Here is a 20,968-nt window from a genome sequence, read left to right on the forward strand (position 1 = left end):
TAACTATTATGAACATTTGAAGTAATCTAACAATGCTTCCTGACCACAATTTGTTAAAGCTTTTACTTAAATGTATGATTAAGGGTTTGTAATGGATATATTTACAGTATAAAACATATATTTTCTTTACATTTCATGCAATCATGATGACAGAAAAATATTGATACTAAACCTTGTGTAAACATGCAAACATAGCTCAGTTGATGTCTTAGTGACTTTTGCCATAGACAGACTTTGAAGAAATAGCTCAGTTGGGAGAACGTTAGACAGAAGATCTAAAGGTCCCAGGTTTCTTCATGTTTGAGTAAATTTTTTCTTTTTTCCTTGAGTAGTTATCAGTATTTAATTATTTCAAATGTAAACAACATCTTTTCTTAACATAGTTGAGTATTCAGTAGTATCTTCTAAATGATGAGAATGTTTATTTAACAACACGGTGCATAAATACAGCTTAAAAATTGTTTTCATGTTGTCCATCATGCTACTCTATTATGAAAATTTGAAGTAAACTAACTGCTTCCTGACCACAATTTGTTAAAACTTTTACTTAAATGTACGATGAAGGGTTTGTAATTTATATATTTACAGTATAAAACACAACTTTTCTCTTCATTTCATGCAATCATGATGACAGAAAAATATTGATACTTAACCTTGTGTAACCATGCAAACATAGCTCAGTTGAGGTCTTAGTGACTTTTGCCATACACTGACCTTGCCGAAATAGCTCAGTTGGGAGAGCGTTAGACTGAAGATCTAAAGGTCCCTGGTTCGATCCCGGGTTTCGGCATGTTTGAGTGCATTTTTCTTTTTTCCTTGAGTAGTGATCAGAATTAAATTATTTCAAATTTAAACAACATAATTTCTTAACATAGTTGAGTATTCAGTAGTAACTTCTAAATGATGAGAATGTTTATTTAACAACACGGTGCATAAATACAGATTAAATATTGTTTTCATGTTGTCCATCATGATACTCTATTATGAAAAATTGAAGTAATCTAACAATGCTTCCTGACCACAATTTGTTAATACTTTTACTTAAATGTATAATTAAGGGTTATACAGTATAAAACACATATTTTCTTTTCATTTCATGCAATCATGATGACAGAAAAATATTGATAGTAAACCTTGTCTATCCATGCAAACATAGTTCAGTTGAGGTCTTAGTGACTTTTGCCATACACCAGCTTTGCCGAAATAGCTCAGTTGGGAGAGCGTTAGATTGAAGATCTAAAGGTCCCTGCTTCGATCCCGGGTTTCGGGATGTTTGAGTGCATTTTTTCTTTTTTCCTTGAGTAGTGATCAGAATTTAATTATTTCAAATTTAAACAACATCATTTCTTAACATAGTTGAGTATTCAGTAGTCACTTCTAAATGATGAGAATGTTTAATTAACAACACAGTGCATAAATACAGCTTATATATTGTTTTCATGTTGTAAGTTATGCTACTTTAACTATTATGAAAATTTGAAGTAATATAACAATTTTTCCTGACCACAATTTGTTAAAACTTTTACTTAAATGTATGATTAAGGGTTTGTAATGGATATATTTACAGTATAAAACACATATTTTCTTTTTATTTCATACAACCATGATGTCAGAAAAATATTGATGCTTAACCTTGTGTAAGCATGCAAACATAGCTCAGTTGAGGTCTTAGTGACTTTTCCCATACACAGACTTTGCCAAAATAGCTCAGTTGGGAGAGCATTAGACTGAAGATCTAAAGGTCCCGGGTCTCAGCATGGTTGAGTACCTTTTTTCTTTTTCCTTGAGTAGTTATCAGTATTTAATTATTTCAAATGTAAACAACATCATTTCTTAACATAGTTGAGTATTCAGTAGTACCTTCTAAATGATGAGAATGTTTATTTAATAACATGGTGCATAAATACAGCTTAAATATTGTTTTCATGTTGTCCGTCATGCTACTCTATTATGAAAATTTGAAGTAAACTAACTGTTTACTGACCACAATTTGTTAAAACTTTTACTTAAATGTACGATTAAGGGTTTGTAACTTATATATTTACAGTATAAAACACATCTTTTCTCTTCATTTCATGCAATCATGATGACAGAAAAATATTGATACTAAACTTTGTGTAACCATGCAAACATAGCTCAGTTGAGGTCTTAGTGACTTTTGCCATACACTGACCTTGCCAAAATATCTCAGTTGGGAGAGCGTTAGACTGAAGATCTAAAGGTCCCTGGTTTGATCCCGGGTTTCGGCATGTTTGAGTGCATTTTTTCTTTTTTCCTTGATTATTGATAAGAATTTAATTATTTAAAATTTAAACAACATCATTTCTTAACATAGTTGAGTATTCAGTAGTAACTTCTAAATGATGAGAATGTTTAGTTAACAACACGGTGCATAAATACAGCTTAAATATTGTTTTCATGTTGTCCGTCATGCTACGTTATTATGAAAATTTGAAGTAATCTAACAATGCTTCCTGACCACAATTTGTTAAAACTTTTACTTAAATGTATAATTATGGGTTATACAGTATAAAACACATATTTTCTTTTCATTTCATGCAATCATGATGACAGAAAAATATTGATACTAAACCTTGTGTAAACATGCAAACATAGCTCAGTTGAGGTCTTAGTGACTTTTGCCACACACAGACTTTGCCGAAATAACTCAGTTGGGAGAGCGTTAGACTGAAGATCTAAAGGTCCCGGGTTTCAGCATGTTTCAGTACCTTTTTTCTTCTTTCCTTAAGCAGTTATCAGTTTTTAAGTATTTCAAATGTAAACAGCATAGTTTCTTAACATAGTTGAGTATTCAGTAGTAACTTCTAAATGATGAGAATGTTTATTTAGCAACACGGTGCATAAATACAGCTTAAATATTGTTTTCATGTTGTCCATAATGCTACTCTATTATGAAAATTTGAAGTAAACTAACTGCTTCCTGACCACAATTTGTTAAAACTTTTACTTAAATGTATGATTAAGGGTTTGTAATTTATATATTTACAGTATAAAACACATCTTTTCTCTTCATTTCATGCAATAATGATGACAGAAAAATTTAGCTAATTAACCTTGTGTAACCATGAAAACATAGCTCAGTTGAGGTCTTAGTGACTTTTGCCATACACCGACCTTGCCAAAATAGCTCAGTTGGGAGAGCGTTAGACTGAAGATCTAAAGGTCCCTGTTTCGATCCCGGGTTTCGGCATGCTTGAGTGCATTTTTCTTTTTTCCTTGAGTAGTGATCAGAACTTAATTATTTCAAATTTAAACAACATCTTTTCTTAACATAGTGGAGTATTCAGTAGTAACTTCTAAATGACGAGAATGTTTAATTAACAACACGGTGCATAAATACAGCTTAAATATTGTTTTCATGTTGTAAGTCATGCTACTCTAAGTATTATGACAATTTGAAGTAATCTAACAATGCTTCCTGACCACAATTTGTTAAAACTTTTACTTAAATGTATGATTAAGGGTTTGTAATGGATATATTTACAGTATAAAACACATATTTTCTTTTCATTTCATGCAATCATGATGACAGAAAAATATTGATACTAAACCTTGTGTAAGCATGCAAACATAGCTCAGTTGAGGTCTTAGTGACTTTTCCCATACACAGACTTTGCCAAAATAGCTCAGTTGGGAGAGCATTAGACTGAAGATCTAAAGGTCCCGGGTCTCAGCATGGTTGAGTACCTTTTTTCTTTTTCCTTGAGTAGTTATCAGTATTTAATTATTTCAAATTTAAACAACATCATTTCTTAACATAGTTGAGTATTCAGTAGTAACTTCTAAATGATGAGAATGTTTAATTAACAACACGGTGCATAAATACAGCTTAAATATTGTTTTCATGTTGTCCGTCATGCTACGTTATTATGAAAATTTGAAGTAATCTAACAATGCTTCCTGACCACAATTTGTTAAAACTTTTACTTAAATGTATAATTAAGGGTTATACAGTATAAAACACATATTTTCTTTTCATTTCATGCAATCATGATGACAGAAAAATATTGATACTAAACCTTGTGTAACCATGCAAACATAGCTCAGTTGAGGTCTTAGTGACTTTTGCAACACACAGACTTTGCCGAAATAACTCAGTTGGGAGAGCGTTAGACTGAAGATCTAAAGGTCCCGGGTTTCAGCATGTTTCAGCACCTTTTTTCTTCTTTCCTTAAGCAGTTATCAGTTTTTAAGTATTTCAAATGTAAACAGCATAGTTTCTTAACATAGTTGAGTATTCAGTAGTAACTTCTAAATGATGAGAATGTTTATTTAGCAACACGGTGCATAAATACAGCTTAAATATTGTTTTCATGTTGTCCATCATGCTACTCTATTATGAAAATTTGAAGTAAACTAACTGCTCCTGACCACAATTTGTTAAAACTTTTACTTAAATGTATGATTAAGGGTTTGTAATTTATATATTTACAGTATAAAACACTTCTTTTCTCTTCATTTCATGCAATAATAATGACAGAAAAATATTGCTACTTAACCTTGTGTAACCATGCAAACATAGCTCAGTTGAGGTCTTTGTGACTTTTGCCATACACCGACCTTGCCAAAATAGCTCAGTTGGGAGAGCGTTATACTGAAGATCTAAAGGTGCATGTTTCGATCCCGGGTTTCGGCATGCTTGAATGCATTTTTCTTTTTTCCTTGAGTAGTGGTCAGAACTTAATTATTTCAAATTTAAACAACATCATTTCTTAACATAGTGTAGTATTCAGTAGTAACTTCTAAATGATGAGAATGTTTAATTAACAACACGGTGCATAAATACAGCTTAAATATTGTTTTCATGTTGTAAGTCATGCTACTCTAAGTATTATGACAATTTGAAGTAATCTAACAATGCTTCCTGACCACAATTTGTTAAAACTTTTACTTAAATGTATGATTAAGGGTTTGTAATTTATATATTTACAATATAAAACACATTTTTTCTCTTCATTTCATGCAATAATGATGACAGAAAAATATTGCTACTTAACCTTGTGTAACCATGCAAACATAGCTCAGTTGAGGTCTTAGTGACTTTTGCCATACACCGACCTTGCCAAAATAGCTCAGTTGGGAGAGCGTTAGACTGAAGATCTAAAGGTCCCTGTTTCGATCCCGGGTTTCGGCATGCTTGAGTGCATTTTTCTTTTTTCCTTGAGTAGTGATCAGAACTTAATTATTTCAAATTTAAACAACATCATTTCTTAACATAGTGGAGTATTCAGTAGTAACTTCTAAATGACGAGAATGTTTAATTAACAACACGGTGCATAAATACAGCTTAAATATTGTTTTCATGTTGTAAGTCATGCTACTCTAAGTATTATGACAATTTGAAGTAATCTAACAATGCTTCCTGACCACAATTTGTTAAAACTTTTACTTAAATGTATGATTAAGGGTTTGTAATGGATATATTTACAGTATAAAACACATATTTTCTTTTCATTTCATGCAATCATGATGACAGAAAAATATTGATACTAAACTTTGTGTAACCATGCAAACATAGCTCAGTTGAGGTCTTAGTGACTTTTGCCATACACAGACTTTGACGAAATTGCTCAGTTGGGAGAGCGTTAGACTGAAGATCTAAAGGTCCCGGGTTTCAGCATGTTTGAGTACATTTTTTCTTTTTTCCTTGAGCAGTTATCAGTATTTAATTATTTCAAATGTAAACAACATCATTTCTTAACATAGTTGAGTATTCAGTAGTATCTTCTAAATGATGAGAATGTTTATTTAACAACACGGTGCATAAATACAGCTTAAATATTGTTTTCATGTTGTCCGTCATGCTATTCTATTATGAAAATTTGAAGTAATCTAACAATGTTTTCAGACCACAATTTGTTAAAACTTTTACTTAAATGTATAATTAAGGGTTATACTGTATAAAACACATATTTTCTTTTCATTTCATGCAATCTTGATGACAGAAAAATATTGATTCTAAACCTTGTGTAACCATGCAAACATAGCTCAGTTGGGAGAGCATTAGACTGTAGATCTAAAGGTCCCGGGTCTCAGCATGTTTGAGTACATTTTTTCTTTTTTCCTTCAGTAGTTATCAGTATTTAATTATTTCAAATGTAAACAACATCATTTCTTAACATAGTTGAGTATTCAGTAGTATCTTCTAAATGATGAGAATGTTTATTTAATAACACGGTGCATAAATACAGCTTAAATATTGTTTTCATGTTGTAAGTCTTGCTACTCTAACTATTATGAAAATTTGAAGTAATCTAACAATGCTTCCTGACCACAATTTGTTAAAGCTTTTATTTAAATGTATGATTAAGGGTTTGTATTGGATATATTTACAGTACAAAACACATATTTTCTTTTTATTTCATGCAATCATGATGACAGAAAAATATTGATACTTAACCTTGTGTAACCATGCAAACATAGCTCAGTTGAGGTCTTAGTGACTTTGCCATATACTGACCTTGCTGAAATAGCTCAGTTGGGAGAGCGTTAGACTGAACATTTAAAGGTCCCTGGTTTGATCCCGAGTTTTGGCATGTTTGAGTGCATATTTTCTTTTTTCCTTGAGTAGTGATCAGAATTTAATTATTTCAAATTTAAACAACATCATTTCTTAACATAGTTGAGTATTCAGTAGTAACTTCTAAATGATGAGAATGTTTAATTAACAACACGGTGCATAAATACAGCTTAAATATTGTTTTCATGTTGTAAGTCATGCTACTCTAACTATTATGAACATTTGAAGTAATCTAACAATGCTTCCTGACCACAATTTGTTAAAGCTTTTACTTAAATGTATGATTAAGGGTTTGTAATGGATATATTTACAGTATAAAACACATATTTTCTTTTCATTTCATGCAATCATGATGACAGAAAAATATTGATACTAAACCTTGTGTAACCATGCAAACATAGCTCAGTTGATGTCTTAGTGTCTTTTGCCATAGACAGACTTTGAAGAAATAGCTCAGTTGGGAGAGCGTTAGACAGAAGATCTAAAGGTCCCAGGTTTCTTCATGTTTGAGTAAATTTTTTCTTTTTTCCTTGAGTAGTTATCAGTATTTAATTATTTCAAATGTAAACAACATCTTTTCTTAACATAGTTGAGTATTCAGTAGTAACTTCTAAATGATGAGAATGTTTAATTAACAACACGGTGCATAAATACAGCTTAAATATTGTTTTCATGTTGTCCGTCATGCTACGTTATTATGAAAATTTGAAGTAATCTAACAATGCTTCCTGACCACAATTTGTTAAAACTTTTACTTAAATGTATAATTAAGGGTTATACAGTATAAAACACATATTTTCTTTTCATTTCATGCAATCATGATGACAGAAAAATATTGATACTAAACCTTGTGTAACCATGCAAACATAGCTCAGTTGAGGTCTTAGTGACTTTTGCAACACACAGACTTTGCCGAAATAACTCAGTTGGGAGAGCGTTAGACTGAAGATCTAAAGGTCCCGGGTTTCAGCATGTTTCAGCACCTTTTTTCTTCTTTCCTTAAGCAGTTATCAGTTTTTAAGTATTTCAAATGTAAACAGCATAGTTTCTTAACATAGTTGAGTATTCAGTAGTAACTTCTAAATGATGAGAATGTTTATTTAGCAACACGGTGCATAAATACAGCTTAAATATTGTTTTCATGTTGTCCATCATGCTACTCTATTATGAAAATTTGAAGTAAACTAACTGCTCCTGACCACAATTTGTTAAAACTTTTACTTAAATGTATGATTAAGGGTTTGTAATTTATATATTTACAGTATAAAACACTTCTTTTCTCTTCATTTCATGCAATAATAATGACAGAAAAATATTGCTACTTAACCTTGTGTAACCATGCAAACATAGCTCAGTTGAGGTCTTTGTGACTTTTGCCATACACCGACCTTGCCAAAATAGCTCAGTTGGGAGAGCGTTATACTGAAGATCTAAAGGTGCATGTTTCGATCCCGGGTTTCGGCATGCTTGAATGCATTTTTCTTTTTTCCTTGAGTAGTGGTCAGAACTTAATTATTTCAAATTTAAACAACATCATTTCTTAACATAGTGTAGTATTCAGTAGTAACTTCTAAATGATGAGAATGTTTAATTAACAACACGGTGCATAAATACAGCTTAAATATTGTTTTCATGTTGTAAGTCATGCTACTCTAAGTATTATGACAATTTGAAGTAATCTAACAATGCTTCCTGACCACAATTTGTTAAAACTTTTACTTAAATGTATGATTAAGGGTTTGTAATTTATATATTTACAATATAAAACACATTTTTTCTCTTCATTTCATGCAATAATGATGACAGAAAAATATTGCTACTTAACCTTGTGTAACCATGCAAACATAGCTCAGTTGAGGTCTTAGTGACTTTTGCCATACACCGACCTTGCCAAAATAGCTCAGTTGGGAGAGCGTTAGACTGAAGATCTAAAGGTCCCTGTTTCGATCCCGGGTTTCGGCATGCTTGAGTGCATTTTTCTTTTTTCCTTGAGTAGTGATCAGAACTTAATTATTTCAAATTTAAACAACATCATTTCTTAACATAGTGGAGTATTCAGTAGTAACTTCTAAATGACGAGAATGTTTAATTAACAACACGGTGCATAAATACAGCTTAAATATTGTTTTCATGTTGTAAGTCATGCTACTCTAAGTATTATGACAATTTGAAGTAATCTAACAATGCTTCCTGACCACAATTTGTTAAAACTTTTACTTAAATGTATGATTAAGGGTTTGTAATGGATATATTTACAGTATAAAACACATATTTTCTTTTCATTTCATGCAATCATGATGACAGAAAAATATTGATACTAAACTTTGTGTAACCATGCAAACATAGCTCAGTTGAGGTCTTAGTGACTTTTGCCATACACAGACTTTGACGAAATTGCTCAGTTGGGAGAGCGTTAGACTGAAGATCTAAAGGTCCCGGGTTTCAGCATGTTTGAGTACATTTTTTCTTTTTTCCTTGAGCAGTTATCAGTATTTAATTATTTCAAATGTAAACAACATCATTTCTTAACATAGTTGAGTATTCAGTAGTATCTTCTAAATGATGAGAATGTTTATTTAACAACACGGTGCATAAATACAGCTTAAATATTGTTTTCATGTTGTCCGTCATGCTATTCTATTATGAAAATTTGAAGTAATCTAACAATGTTTTCAGACCACAATTTGTTAAAACTTTTACTTAAATGTATAATTAAGGGTTATACTGTATAAAACACATATTTTCTTTTCATTTCATGCAATCTTGATGACAGAAAAATATTGATTCTAAACCTTGTGTAACCATGCAAACATAGCTCAGTTGGGAGAGCATTAGACTGTAGATCTAAAGGTCCCGGGTCTCAGCATGTTTGAGTACATTTTTTCTTTTTTCCTTCAGTAGTTATCAGTATTTAATTATTTCAAATGTAAACAACATCATTTCTTAACATAGTTGAGTATTCAGTAGTATCTTCTAAATGATGAGAATGTTTATTTAATAACACGGTGCATAAATACAGCTTAAATATTGTTTTCATGTTGTAAGTCTTGCTACTCTAACTATTATGAAAATTTGAAGTAATCTAACAATGCTTCCTGACCACAATTTGTTAAAGCTTTTATTTAAATGTATGATTAAGGGTTTGTATTGGATATATTTACAGTACAAAACACATATTTTCTTTTTATTTCATGCAATCATGATGACAGAAAAATATTGATACTTAACCTTGTGTAACCATGCAAACATAGCTCAGTTGAGGTCTTAGTGACTTTGCCATATACTGACCTTGCTGAAATAGCTCAGTTGGGAGAGCGTTAGACTGAACATTTAAAGGTCCCTGGTTTGATCCCGAGTTTTGGCATGTTTGAGTGCATATTTTCTTTTTTCCTTGAGTAGTGATCAGAATTTAATTATTTCAAATTTAAACAACATCATTTCTTAACATAGTTGAGTATTCAGTAGTAACTTCTAAATGATGAGAATGTTTAATTAACAACACGGTGCATAAATACAGCTTAAATATTGTTTTCATGTTGTAAGTCATGCTACTCTAACTATTATGAACATTTGAAGTAATCTAACAATGCTTCCTGACCACAATTTGTTAAAGCTTTTACTTAAATGTATGATTAAGGGTTTGTAATGGATATATTTACAGTATAAAACACATATTTTCTTTTCATTTCATGCAATCATGATGACAGAAAAATATTGATACTAAACCTTGTGTAACCATGCAAACATAGCTCAGTTGATGTCTTAGTGTCTTTTGCCATAGACAGACTTTGAAGAAATAGCTCAGTTGGGAGAGCGTTAGACAGAAGATCTAAAGGTCCCAGGTTTCTTCATGTTTGAGTAAATTTTTTCTTTTTTCCTTGAGTAGTTATCAGTATTTAATTATTTCAAATGTAAACAACATCTTTTCTTAACATAGTTGAGTATTCAGTAGTATCTTCTAAATGATGAGAATGTTTATTTAACAACACGGTGCATAAATACAGCTTAAATATTGTTTTCATGTTGTCCGTCATGCTACTCTATTATGAAAATTTGAAGTAAACTAACTGCTTCCTGACCACAATTTGTTAAAACTTTTACTTAAATGTACGATTAAGGGTTTGTAATTTATATATTTACAGTATAAAACACATCTTTTCTCTTCATTTCATGCAATCATGATGACAGAAAAATATTGATACTAAACTTTGTGTAACCATGCAAACATAGCTCAGTTGAGGTCTTAGTGACTTTTGCCATGCACTGACCTTGCCAAAATAGCTCAGTTGGGAGAGCGTTAGACTGAAGATCTAAAGGTCCCTGGTTCGATCCCGGGTTTCGGCATGTTTGAGTGCATTTTTTCTTTTTTCCTTGATTATTGATAAGAATTTAATTATTTAAAATTTAAACAACATCAATTCTTAACATAGTTGAGTATTCAGTAGTAACTTCTAAATGATGAGAATGTTTAATTAACAACACGGTGCATAAATACAGCTTAAATATTGTTTTCATGTTGTCCGTCATGCTACGTTATTATGAAAATTTGAAGTAATCTAACAATGCTTCCTGACCACAATTTGTTAAAACTTTTACTTAAATGTATAATTATGGGTTATACAGTATAAAACACATATTTTCTTTTCATTTCATGCAATCATGATGACAGAAAAATATTGACACTAAACCTTGTGTAACCATGCAAACATAGCTCAGTTGAGGTCTTAGTGACTTTTGCCACACACAGACTTTGCCGAAATAACTCAGTTGGGAGAGCGTTAGACTGAAGATCTAAAGGTCCCTGGTTCGATCCCGAGTTTTGGCATGTTTGAGTGCATCTTTTCTTTTTTCCTTGAGTAGTGATCAGAATTTAATTATTTCAAATTTAAACAACATCATTTCTTAACATAGTTGAGTATTCAGTAGTAACTTCTAAATGATGAGAATGTTTAATTAACAACACGGTGCATAAATACAGCTTAAATATTGTTTTCATGTTGTAAGTCATGCTACTCTAACTATTATGAACATTTGAAGTAATCTAACAATGCTTCCTGACCACAATTTGTTAACGCTTTTACTTAAATGTATGATTAAGGGTTTGTAATGGATATATTTACAGTATAAAACACATATTTTCTTTTCATTTCATGCAATCATGATGACAGAAAAATATTGATACTAAACCTTGTGTAACCATGCAAACATAGCTCAGTTGATGTCTTAGTGACTTTTGCCATAGACAGACTTTGAAGAAATAGCTCAGTTGGGAGAGCATTAGACTGAAGATCTAAAGGTCCCGAGTTTCAACATGTTTCTGTACCTTTTTTCTTCTTTCCTTGAGCAGTTATCAGTTTTTAAGTATTTCAAATGTAAACAACATCGTTTCTTAACATAGTTGAGTATTCAGTAGTAACTTCTAAATGATGAGAATGTTTAGTTAACAACACGGTGCATAAATACAGCTTAAACATTGTTTTCATGTTGTCCGTCATGCTACTCTATTATGAAAATTTGAAGTAAACTGTTTACTGACCACAATTTGTTAAAACTTTTACTTAAATGTACGTTTAAGGGTTTGTAATTTATAAATTTACAGTATAAAACACATCTTTTCTCTTCATTTCATGCAATCATGATGACAGAAAAATATTGATACTAAACTTTGTGTAACCATGCAAATATAGCTCAGTTGAGGTCTTAGTGACTTTTGCCATACACAGACTTTGACGAAATTGCTCAGTTGGGAGAGCGTTAGACTGAAGATTTAAAGGTCCCGGGTTTCAGCATGTTTGAGTACATTTTTTTATTTTTTCCTTGAGTAGTTATCAGTATTAAATTATTTCAAATGTAAACAACATCATTTCTTAACATAGTTGAGTATTCAGTAGTATCTTCTAAATGATGAGAATGTTTATTTAACAACACGGTGCATAAATACAGCTTAAAAATTGTTTTCATGTTGTCCATCATGCTACTCTATTATGAAAATTTGAAGTAATTTAACTGCTTCCTGACCACAATTTGTTAAAACTTTTACTTAAATGTACGATTATGGGTTTGTAATTTATATATTTACAGTATAAAACACATTTTCTCTTCATTTCATGCAATCATGATGACAGAAAAATATTGATACTTAACCTTGTGTAACCATGCAAACATAGCTCAGTTGAGGTCTCAGTGACTTATGCCATACTCTGACCTTGCCGAAATATCTCAGTTGGGAGAGCGTTAGACTGAAGATCTAAAGGTCCCTGGTTTGATCCCGGGTTTCGGCATGTTTGAGTGCATTTTTTCTTTTTTCCTTGAGTAGTGATCAGAATTTAATTATTTCAAATTTAATCAACATCATTTCTTAACATAGTTGAGTATTCAGTAGTAACTTCTAAATGATGATAATGTTTATTTAACAACACGGTGCATAAATACAGCTTAAATATTGTTTTCATGTTGTAAGTCATGCTACTCTAACTATTATGAAAATTTGAAGTAATCTAACAATGCTTCCTGACAACAACTTGTTAAAGCTTTTACTTAAATGTTTGATTAAATGTTAGCAATGGATATATTTATAGTATAAAACACATATTTTCTTTTCATTTTATGCAATCATGATGACAGAAAAATATTGATACTAAACCTTGTGTAACCATGCAAACATAGCTCAGTTGAGGTCTTAGTGACTTTTGCCATACACAGACTTTGCTGAAATAGCTCTGTTGGGAGAGCATTAGACTGAAGATCTAAAGGTCCCGAGTTTCAACATGTTTCTGTACCTTTTTTCTTCTTTCCTTGAGCAGTTATCAGTTTTTAAGTATTTCAAATGTAAACAACATCGTTTCTTAACATAGTTGAGTATTCAGTAGTAACTTCTAAATGATGAGAATGTTTAGTTAACAACACGGTGCATAAATACAGCTTAAAAATTGTTTTCATGTTGTCCATCATGCTACTCTATTATGAAAATTTGAAGTAAACTAACTGCTTCCTGACCACAATTTGTTAAAACTTTTACTTAAATGTACGATTAAGGGTTTGTAATTTATATATTTACAGTATAAAACACATCTTTTCTCTTCATTTCATGCAATCATGATGACAGAAAAATATTGATACTTAACCTTGTGTAACCATGCAAACATAGCTCAGTTGAGGTCTTAGTGACATATGCCATACTCCGACCTTGCCGAAATAGCTCAGTTGGGAGAGCGTTAGACTGAAGATCTAAAGGTTCTTGGTTCGAGCCCGGGTTTCGGCATGTTTGAGTGAATTTTTCTTTTTTCCTTGAGTAGTGATCAGAATTTAATTATTTCAAATTTAAACAACATCATTTCTTAACATAGTTGAGTATTCAGTAGTAACTTCTAAATGATGAGAATGTTTATTTAACAACACGGTGCATAAATACAGCTTAAATATTGTTTTCATGTTGTCCGTCATGCTACTCTATTATGAAAAATTGAAGTAACCTAACAATGCTTCCTGACCACAATTTGTTAATACTTTTACTTAAATGTATAATTAAGGGTTATACAGTATAAAACACGTATTTTCTTTTCATTTCATGCAATCACGATGACAGAAAAATATTGATACTAAACCTTGTCTAACCATGCAAACATAGCTCAGTTGAGGTCTTAGTGACTTTTGTCATACACATACTTTGCCGAAATAGCTCAGTTGGGAGAGCGTTAGACTGAAGATCTAAAGTTCCCTAGTTCGATCCTGGGTTTTGGCATGTTTGAGTGCATCTTTTCTTTTTTCCTTGAGTAGTGATCAGAATTTAATTATTTCAAATTTAAACAACATCATTTCTTAACATAGTTGAGTATTCAGTAGTAACTTCTAAATGATGAGAATGTTTAATTAACAACACGGTGCATAAATACAGCTTAAATATTGTTTTCATGTTGTAAGTCATGCTACTCTAACTATTATGAACATTTGAAGTAATCTAACAATGCTTCCTGACCACAATTTGTTAACGCTTTTACTTAAATGTATGATTAAGGGTTTGTAATGGATATATTTACAGTATAAAACACATATTTTCTTTTCATTTCATGCAATCATGATGACAGAAAAATATTGATACTAAACCTTGTGTAACCATGCAAACATAGCTCAGTTGATGTCTTAGTGACTTTTGCCATAGACAGACTTTGAAGAAATAGCTCAGTTGGGAGAGCATTAGACTGAAGATCTAAAGGTCCCGAGTTTCAACATGTTTCTGTACCTTTTTTCTTCTTTCCTTGAGCAGTTATCAGTTTTTAAGTATTTCAAATGTAAACAACATCGTTTCTTAACATAGTTGAGTATTCAGTAGTAACTTCTAAATGATGAGAATGTTTAGTTAACAACACGGTGCATAAATACAGCTTAAACATTGTTTTCATGTTGTCCGTCATGCTACTCTATTATGAAAATTTGAAGTAAACTGTTTACTGACCACAATTTGTTAAAACTTTTACTTAAATGTACGTTTAAGGGTTTGTAATTTATAAATTTACAGTATAAAACACATCTTTTCTCTTCATTTCATGCAATCATGATGACAGAAAAATATTGATACTAAACTTTGTGTAACCATGCAAATATAGCTCAGTTGAGGTCTTAGTGACTTTTGCCATACACAGACTTTGACGAAATTGCTCAGTTGGGAGAGCGTTAGACTGAAGATTTAAAGGTCCCGGGTTTCAGCATGTTTGAGTACATTTTTTTATTTTTTCCTTGAGTAGTTATCAGTATTAAATTATTTCAAATGTAAACAACATCATTTCTTAACATAGTTGAGTATTCAGTAGTATCTTCTAAATGATGAGAATGTTTATTTAACAACACGGTGCATAAATACAGCTTAAAAATTGTTTTCATGTTGTCCATCATGCTACTCTATTATGAAAATTTGAAGTAATTTAACTGCTTCCTGACCACAATTTGTTAAAACTTTTACTTAAATGTACGATTATGGGTTTGTAATTTATATATTTACAGTATAAAACACATTTTCTCTTCATTTCATGCAATCATGATGACAGAAAAATATTGATACTTAACCTTGTGTAACCATGCAAACATAGCTCAGTTGAGGTCTCAGTGACTTATGCCATACTCTGACCTTGCCGAAATATCTCAGTTGGGAGAGCGTTAGACTGAAGATCTAAAGGTCCCTGGTTTGATCCCGGGTTTCGGCATGTTTGAGTGCATTTTTTCTTTTTTCCTTGAGTAGTGATCAGAATTTAATTATTTCAAATTTAATCAACATCATTTCTTAACATAGTTGAGTATTCAGTAGTAACTTCTAAATGATGATAATGTTTATTTAACAACACGGTGCATAAATACAGCTTAAATATTGTTTTCATGTTGTAAGTCATGCTACTCTAACTATTATGAAAATTTGAAGTAATCTAACAATGCTTCCTGACAACAACTTGTTAAAGCTTTTACTTAAATGTTTGATTAAATGTTAGCAATGGATATATTTATAGTATAAAACACATATTTTCTTTTCATTTTATGCAATCATGATGACAGAAAAATATTGATACTAAACCTTGTGTAACCATGCAAACATAGCTCAGTTGAGGTCTTAGTGACTTTTGCCATACACAGACTTTGCTGAAATAGCTCTGTTGGGAGAGCATTTGACTGAAGATCTAAAGGTCCCGAGTTTCAGCATGTTTCAGTACCTTTTTTCTTCTTTCCTTGAGCAGTTATCAGTTTTTAAGTTTTTCAAATGTAAACAACATCGTTTCTTAACATAGTTGAGTATTCAGTAGTAACTTCTAAATGATGAGAATGTTTATTTAACAACACGGTGCATAAATACAGCTTAAAAATTGTTTTCATGTTGTCCATCATGCTACTCTATTATGAAAATTTGAAGTAAACTAACTGCTTCCTGACCACAATTTGTTAAAACTTTTACTTAAATGTACGATTAAGGGTTTGTAATTTATATATTTACAGTATAAAACACATCTTTTCTCTTCATTTCATGCAATCATGATGACAGAAAAATATTGATACTTAACCTTGTGTACCAATGCAAACATAGCTCAGTTGAGGTCTTAGTGACTTTTGCCATACACTGACCTTGCCGAAATAGCTCAGTTGGGAGAGTGTTAGACTGAAGATCTAAAGGTCCCTGGTTTGATCCCGGGTTTCGGCATGTTTGAGTGCATTATTCTTTTTTCCTTGAGTAGTGATCAGAATTTAATTATTTCAAATTTAAACAACATCATTTCTTAACATAGTTGAGTATTTAGTAGTAACTTCTAAATGATGAGAATGTTTAATTAACAACACGGTGCATAAATACAGCTTAAATATTGTTTTCATGTTGTAAGACATGCTACTCTAACTATTATGAAAAATTGAAGTAATCTAACAATGCTTCCTGACCACAATTTGTTAAAGCTTTTACTTAAATGTATGATTAAGGGTTTGTAATGGATATATTTATAGTATAAAACACATATTTTCTTTTCAATTCATGCAATCATGATGACAGAAAAATATTGATACTAAACCTTGTGTAACCATGCAAACATAGCTCAGTTGAGGTCTTAGAGACTTCTGCCATACACAGACTTTCCCGAAATAGCTCAGTTGGGAGAGCATTAGACTGAAGATCTAAAGGTCCCGAGTTTCAACATGTTTCTGTACCTTTTTTCTTCTTTCCTTGAGCAGTTATCAGTTTTTAAGTATTTCAAATGTAAACAACATCGTTTCTTAACATAGTTGAGTATTCAGTAGTAACTTCTAAATGATGAGAATGTTTAGTTAACAACACGGTGCATAAATACAGCTTAAAAATTGTTTTCATGTTGTCCATCATGCTACTCTATTATGAAAATTTGAAGTAAACTAACTGCTTCCTGACCACAATTTGTTAAAACTTTTACTTAAATGTACGATTAAGGGTTTGTAATTTATATATTTACAGTATAAAACACATCTTTTCTCTTCATTTCATGCAATCATGATGACAGAAAAATATTGATACTTAACCTTGTGTAACCATGCAAACATAGCTCAGTTGAGGTCTTAGTGACATATGCCATACTCCGACCTTGCCGAAATAGCTCAGTTGGGAGAGCGTTAGACTGAAGATCTAAAGGTTCTTGGTTCGAGCCCGGGTTTCGGCATGTTTGAGTGAATTTTTCTTTTTTCCTTGAGTAGTGATCAGAATTTAATTATTTCAAATTTAAACAACATCATTTCTTAACATAGTTGAGTATTCAGTAGTAACTTCTAAATGATGAGAATGTTTATTTAACAACACGGTGCATAAATACAGCTTAAATATTGTTTTCATGTTGTCCGTCATGCTACTCTATTATGAAAAATTGAAGTAACCTAACAATGCTTCCTGACCACAATTTGTTAATACTTTTACTTAAATGTATAATTAAGGGTTATACAGTATAAAACACGTATTTTCTTTTCATTTCATGCAATCACGATGACAGAAAAATATTGATACTAAACCTTGTCTAACCATGCAAACATAGCTCAGTTGAGGTCTTAGTGACTTTTGTCATACACATACTTTGCCGAAATAGCTCAGTTGGGAGAGCGTTAGACTGAAGATCTAAAGTTCCCTAGTTCGATCCTGGGTTTCGGCATGTTTGAGTGCATTTTTTCTTTTTTCCTTGAGTAGTGATCAGAATTTAATTATTTCAAATTTAAACAACATCGTTTCTTAACATAGTTGAGTATTCAGTAGTAACTTCTAAATGATGAGAATGTTTATTTAACAACACGGTGCATAAATACAGCTTAAAAATTGTTTTCATGTTGTCCATCATGCTACTCTAACTATTATGAAAATTTGAAGTAAACTAACTGCTTCCTGACCACAATTTGTTAAAACTTTTACTTAAATGTACGATTAAGGGTTTGTAATTTATATATTTACAGTATAAAACACATCTTTTCTCTTCATTTCATGCAATCATGATGACAGAAAAATATTGATACTTAACCTTGTGTACCAATGCAAACATAGCTCAGTTGAGGTCTTAGTGACTTTTGCCATACACTGACCTTGCCGAAATAGCTCAGTTGGGAGAGTGTTAGACTGAAGATCTAAAGGTCCCTGGTTTGATCCCGGGTTTCGGCATGTTTGAGTGCATTATTCTTTTTTCCTTGAGTAGTGATCAGAATTTAATTATTTCAAATTTAAACAACATCATTTCTTAACATAGTTGAGTATTTAGTAGTAACTTCTAAATGATGAGAATGTTTAATTAACAACACGGTGCATAAATACAGCTTAAATATTGTTTTCATGTTGTAAGTCATGCTACTCTAACTATTATGAAAATTTGAAGTAATCTAACAATGCTTCCTGACCACAATTTGTTAAAGCTTTTACTTAAATGTATGATTAAGGGTTTGTAATGGATATATTTATAGTATAAAACACATATTTTCTTTTCAATTCATGCAATCATGATGACAGAAAAATATTGATACTAAACCTTGTGTAACCATGCAAACATAGCTCAGTTGAGGTCTTAGAGACTTCTGCCATACACAGACTTTCCCGAAATAGCTCAGTTGGGAGAGCATTAGACTGAAGATCTAAAGGTCCCGAGTTTCAACATGTTTCTGTACCTTTTTTCTTCTTTCCTTGAGCAGTTATCAGTTTTTAAGTATTTCAAATGTAAACAACATCGTTTCTTAACATAGTTGAGTATTCAGTAGTAACTTCTAAATGATGAGAATGTTTAGTTAACAACACGGTGCATAAATACAGCTTAAAAATTGTTTTCATGTTGTCCATCATGCTACTCTATTATGAAAATTTGAAGTAAACTAACTGCTTCCTGACCACAATTTGTTAAAACTTTTACTTAAATGTACGATTAAGGGTTTGTAATTTATATATTTACAGTATAAAACACATCTTTTCTCTTCATTTCATGCAATCATGATGACAGAAAAATATTGATACTTAACCTTGTGTAACCATGCAAACATAGCTCAGTTGAGGTCTTAGTGAGATATGCCATACTCCGACCTTGCCGAAATAGCTCAGTTGGGAGAGCGTTAGACTGAAGATCTAAAGGTCCCTGGTTCGAGCTCGGGTTTCGGCATGTTTGAGTGAATTTTTCTTTTTTCCTTGAGTAGTGATCAGAATTTAATTATTTCAAATTTAAACAACATCATTTCTTAACATAGTTGAGTATTCAGTAGTAACTTCTAAATGATGAGAATGTTTATTTAACAACACGGTGCATAAATACAGCTTAAATATTGTTTTCATGTTGTCCGTCATGCTACTCTATTATGAAAAATTTAAGTAACCTAACAATGCTTCCTGACCACAATTTGTTAATACTTTTACTTAAATGTATAATTAAGGGTTATACAGTATAAAACACGTATTTTCTTTTCATTTCATGCAATCACGATGACAGAAAAATATTGATACTAAACCTTGTCTAACCATGCAAACATAGCTCAGTTGAGGTCTTAGTGACTTTTGTCATACACATACTTTGCCGAAATAGCTCAGTTGGGAGAGCGTTAGACTGAAGATCTAAAGTTCCCTAGTTCGATCCTGGGTTTCGGCATGTTTGAGTGCATTTTTTCTTTTTTCCTTGAGTAGTGATCAGAATTTAATTATTTCAAATTTAATCAACATCATTTCTTAACATAGTTGAGTATTCAGTAGTATCTTCTAAATGATGAGAATGTTTAATTAACAACACGGTGCATAAATACAGCTTAAATATTGTTTTCATGTTGTAAGTCATGCTACTCTAACTATTATGAAAATTTGAAGTAATCTAACAATGCTTCCTGACCACAATTTGTTAAAACTTTTACTTAAAAGTATGATTAAGGGTTTGTAATGGATATATTTACAGTATAACACACAGATTTTCTTTTCATTTCATGCAATCATGTTGACAGAAAAATATTGATACTAAACCTTGTGTAACCATGCAAACATAGCTCAGTTGAGGTCTTACTGACTTTTGCCATACACAGACATTGCCAAAAAAGCTCAGTTGGGAGAGCATTAGACTGAAGATCTAAAGGTCCCGGGTCTCAGCATGTTTGAGTACCTTTTTTCTTTTTTCCTTGAGTTGTTATCAGTATTTAATTATTTCAAATGTAAACAACATCATTTCTTAACATAGTTGAGTATTCAGTAGTATCTTCTAAATGCTGAGAATGTTTATTTAATAACACGGTGCATAAATACAGCTTAAACATTGTTTTCATGTTGTCCGTCATGCTACTCTATTATGAAAATTTGAAGTAAACTGTTTACTGACCACAATTTGTTAAAACTTTTACTTAAATGTACGTTTAAGGGTTTGTAATTTATAAATTTACAGTATAAAACACATCTTTTCTCTTCATTTCATGCAATCATGATGACAGAAAAATATTGATACT

General features: G+C 31.4%; 9 non-coding genes across 9 annotated transcripts; all 9 read left to right on the forward strand.

Moving 5' to 3' along the window:
• The first annotated feature begins 717 nt into the window (after positions 1–717).
• TRNAF-GAA (transfer RNA phenylalanine (anticodon GAA)) lies at positions 718–790 on the forward strand. The gene has a single exon. It is a non-coding gene; the product is annotated as a tRNA-Phe (tRNA).
• Positions 791–10,812: 10,022 nt separating this feature from the next.
• Positions 10,813–10,885, forward strand: TRNAF-GAA (transfer RNA phenylalanine (anticodon GAA)). The gene has a single exon. It is a non-coding gene; the product is annotated as a tRNA-Phe (tRNA).
• A 2,844-nt stretch (positions 10,886–13,729) lies between these two features.
• TRNAF-GAA (transfer RNA phenylalanine (anticodon GAA)) lies at positions 13,730–13,802 on the forward strand. Its single transcript has one exon. It is a non-coding gene; the product is annotated as a tRNA-Phe (tRNA).
• Positions 13,803–16,645: 2,843 nt separating this feature from the next.
• On the forward strand, positions 16,646–16,718 carry TRNAF-GAA (transfer RNA phenylalanine (anticodon GAA)). Its single transcript has one exon. It is a non-coding gene; the product is annotated as a tRNA-Phe (tRNA).
• Positions 16,719–17,624: 906 nt separating this feature from the next.
• On the forward strand, positions 17,625–17,697 carry TRNAF-GAA (transfer RNA phenylalanine (anticodon GAA)). Its single transcript has one exon. It is a non-coding gene; the product is annotated as a tRNA-Phe (tRNA).
• A 407-nt stretch (positions 17,698–18,104) lies between these two features.
• Positions 18,105–18,177, forward strand: TRNAF-GAA (transfer RNA phenylalanine (anticodon GAA)). Its single transcript has one exon. It is a non-coding gene; the product is annotated as a tRNA-Phe (tRNA).
• A 424-nt stretch (positions 18,178–18,601) lies between these two features.
• Positions 18,602–18,674, forward strand: TRNAF-GAA (transfer RNA phenylalanine (anticodon GAA)). The gene has a single exon. It is a non-coding gene; the product is annotated as a tRNA-Phe (tRNA).
• A 906-nt stretch (positions 18,675–19,580) lies between these two features.
• TRNAF-GAA (transfer RNA phenylalanine (anticodon GAA)) lies at positions 19,581–19,653 on the forward strand. The gene has a single exon. It is a non-coding gene; the product is annotated as a tRNA-Phe (tRNA).
• Positions 19,654–20,060: 407 nt separating this feature from the next.
• Positions 20,061–20,133, forward strand: TRNAF-GAA (transfer RNA phenylalanine (anticodon GAA)). The gene has a single exon. It is a non-coding gene; the product is annotated as a tRNA-Phe (tRNA).
• Positions 20,134–20,968: the final 835 nt, after the last annotated feature.

The sequence above is a fragment of the Taudactylus pleione genome, unplaced genomic scaffold (assembly GCF_031769625.1).
Source record: "Taudactylus pleione unplaced genomic scaffold, aTauple2 ptg000593l, whole genome shotgun sequence".
Classification (NCBI taxonomy): domain Eukaryota; kingdom Metazoa; phylum Chordata; class Amphibia; order Anura; family Myobatrachidae; genus Taudactylus; species Taudactylus pleione.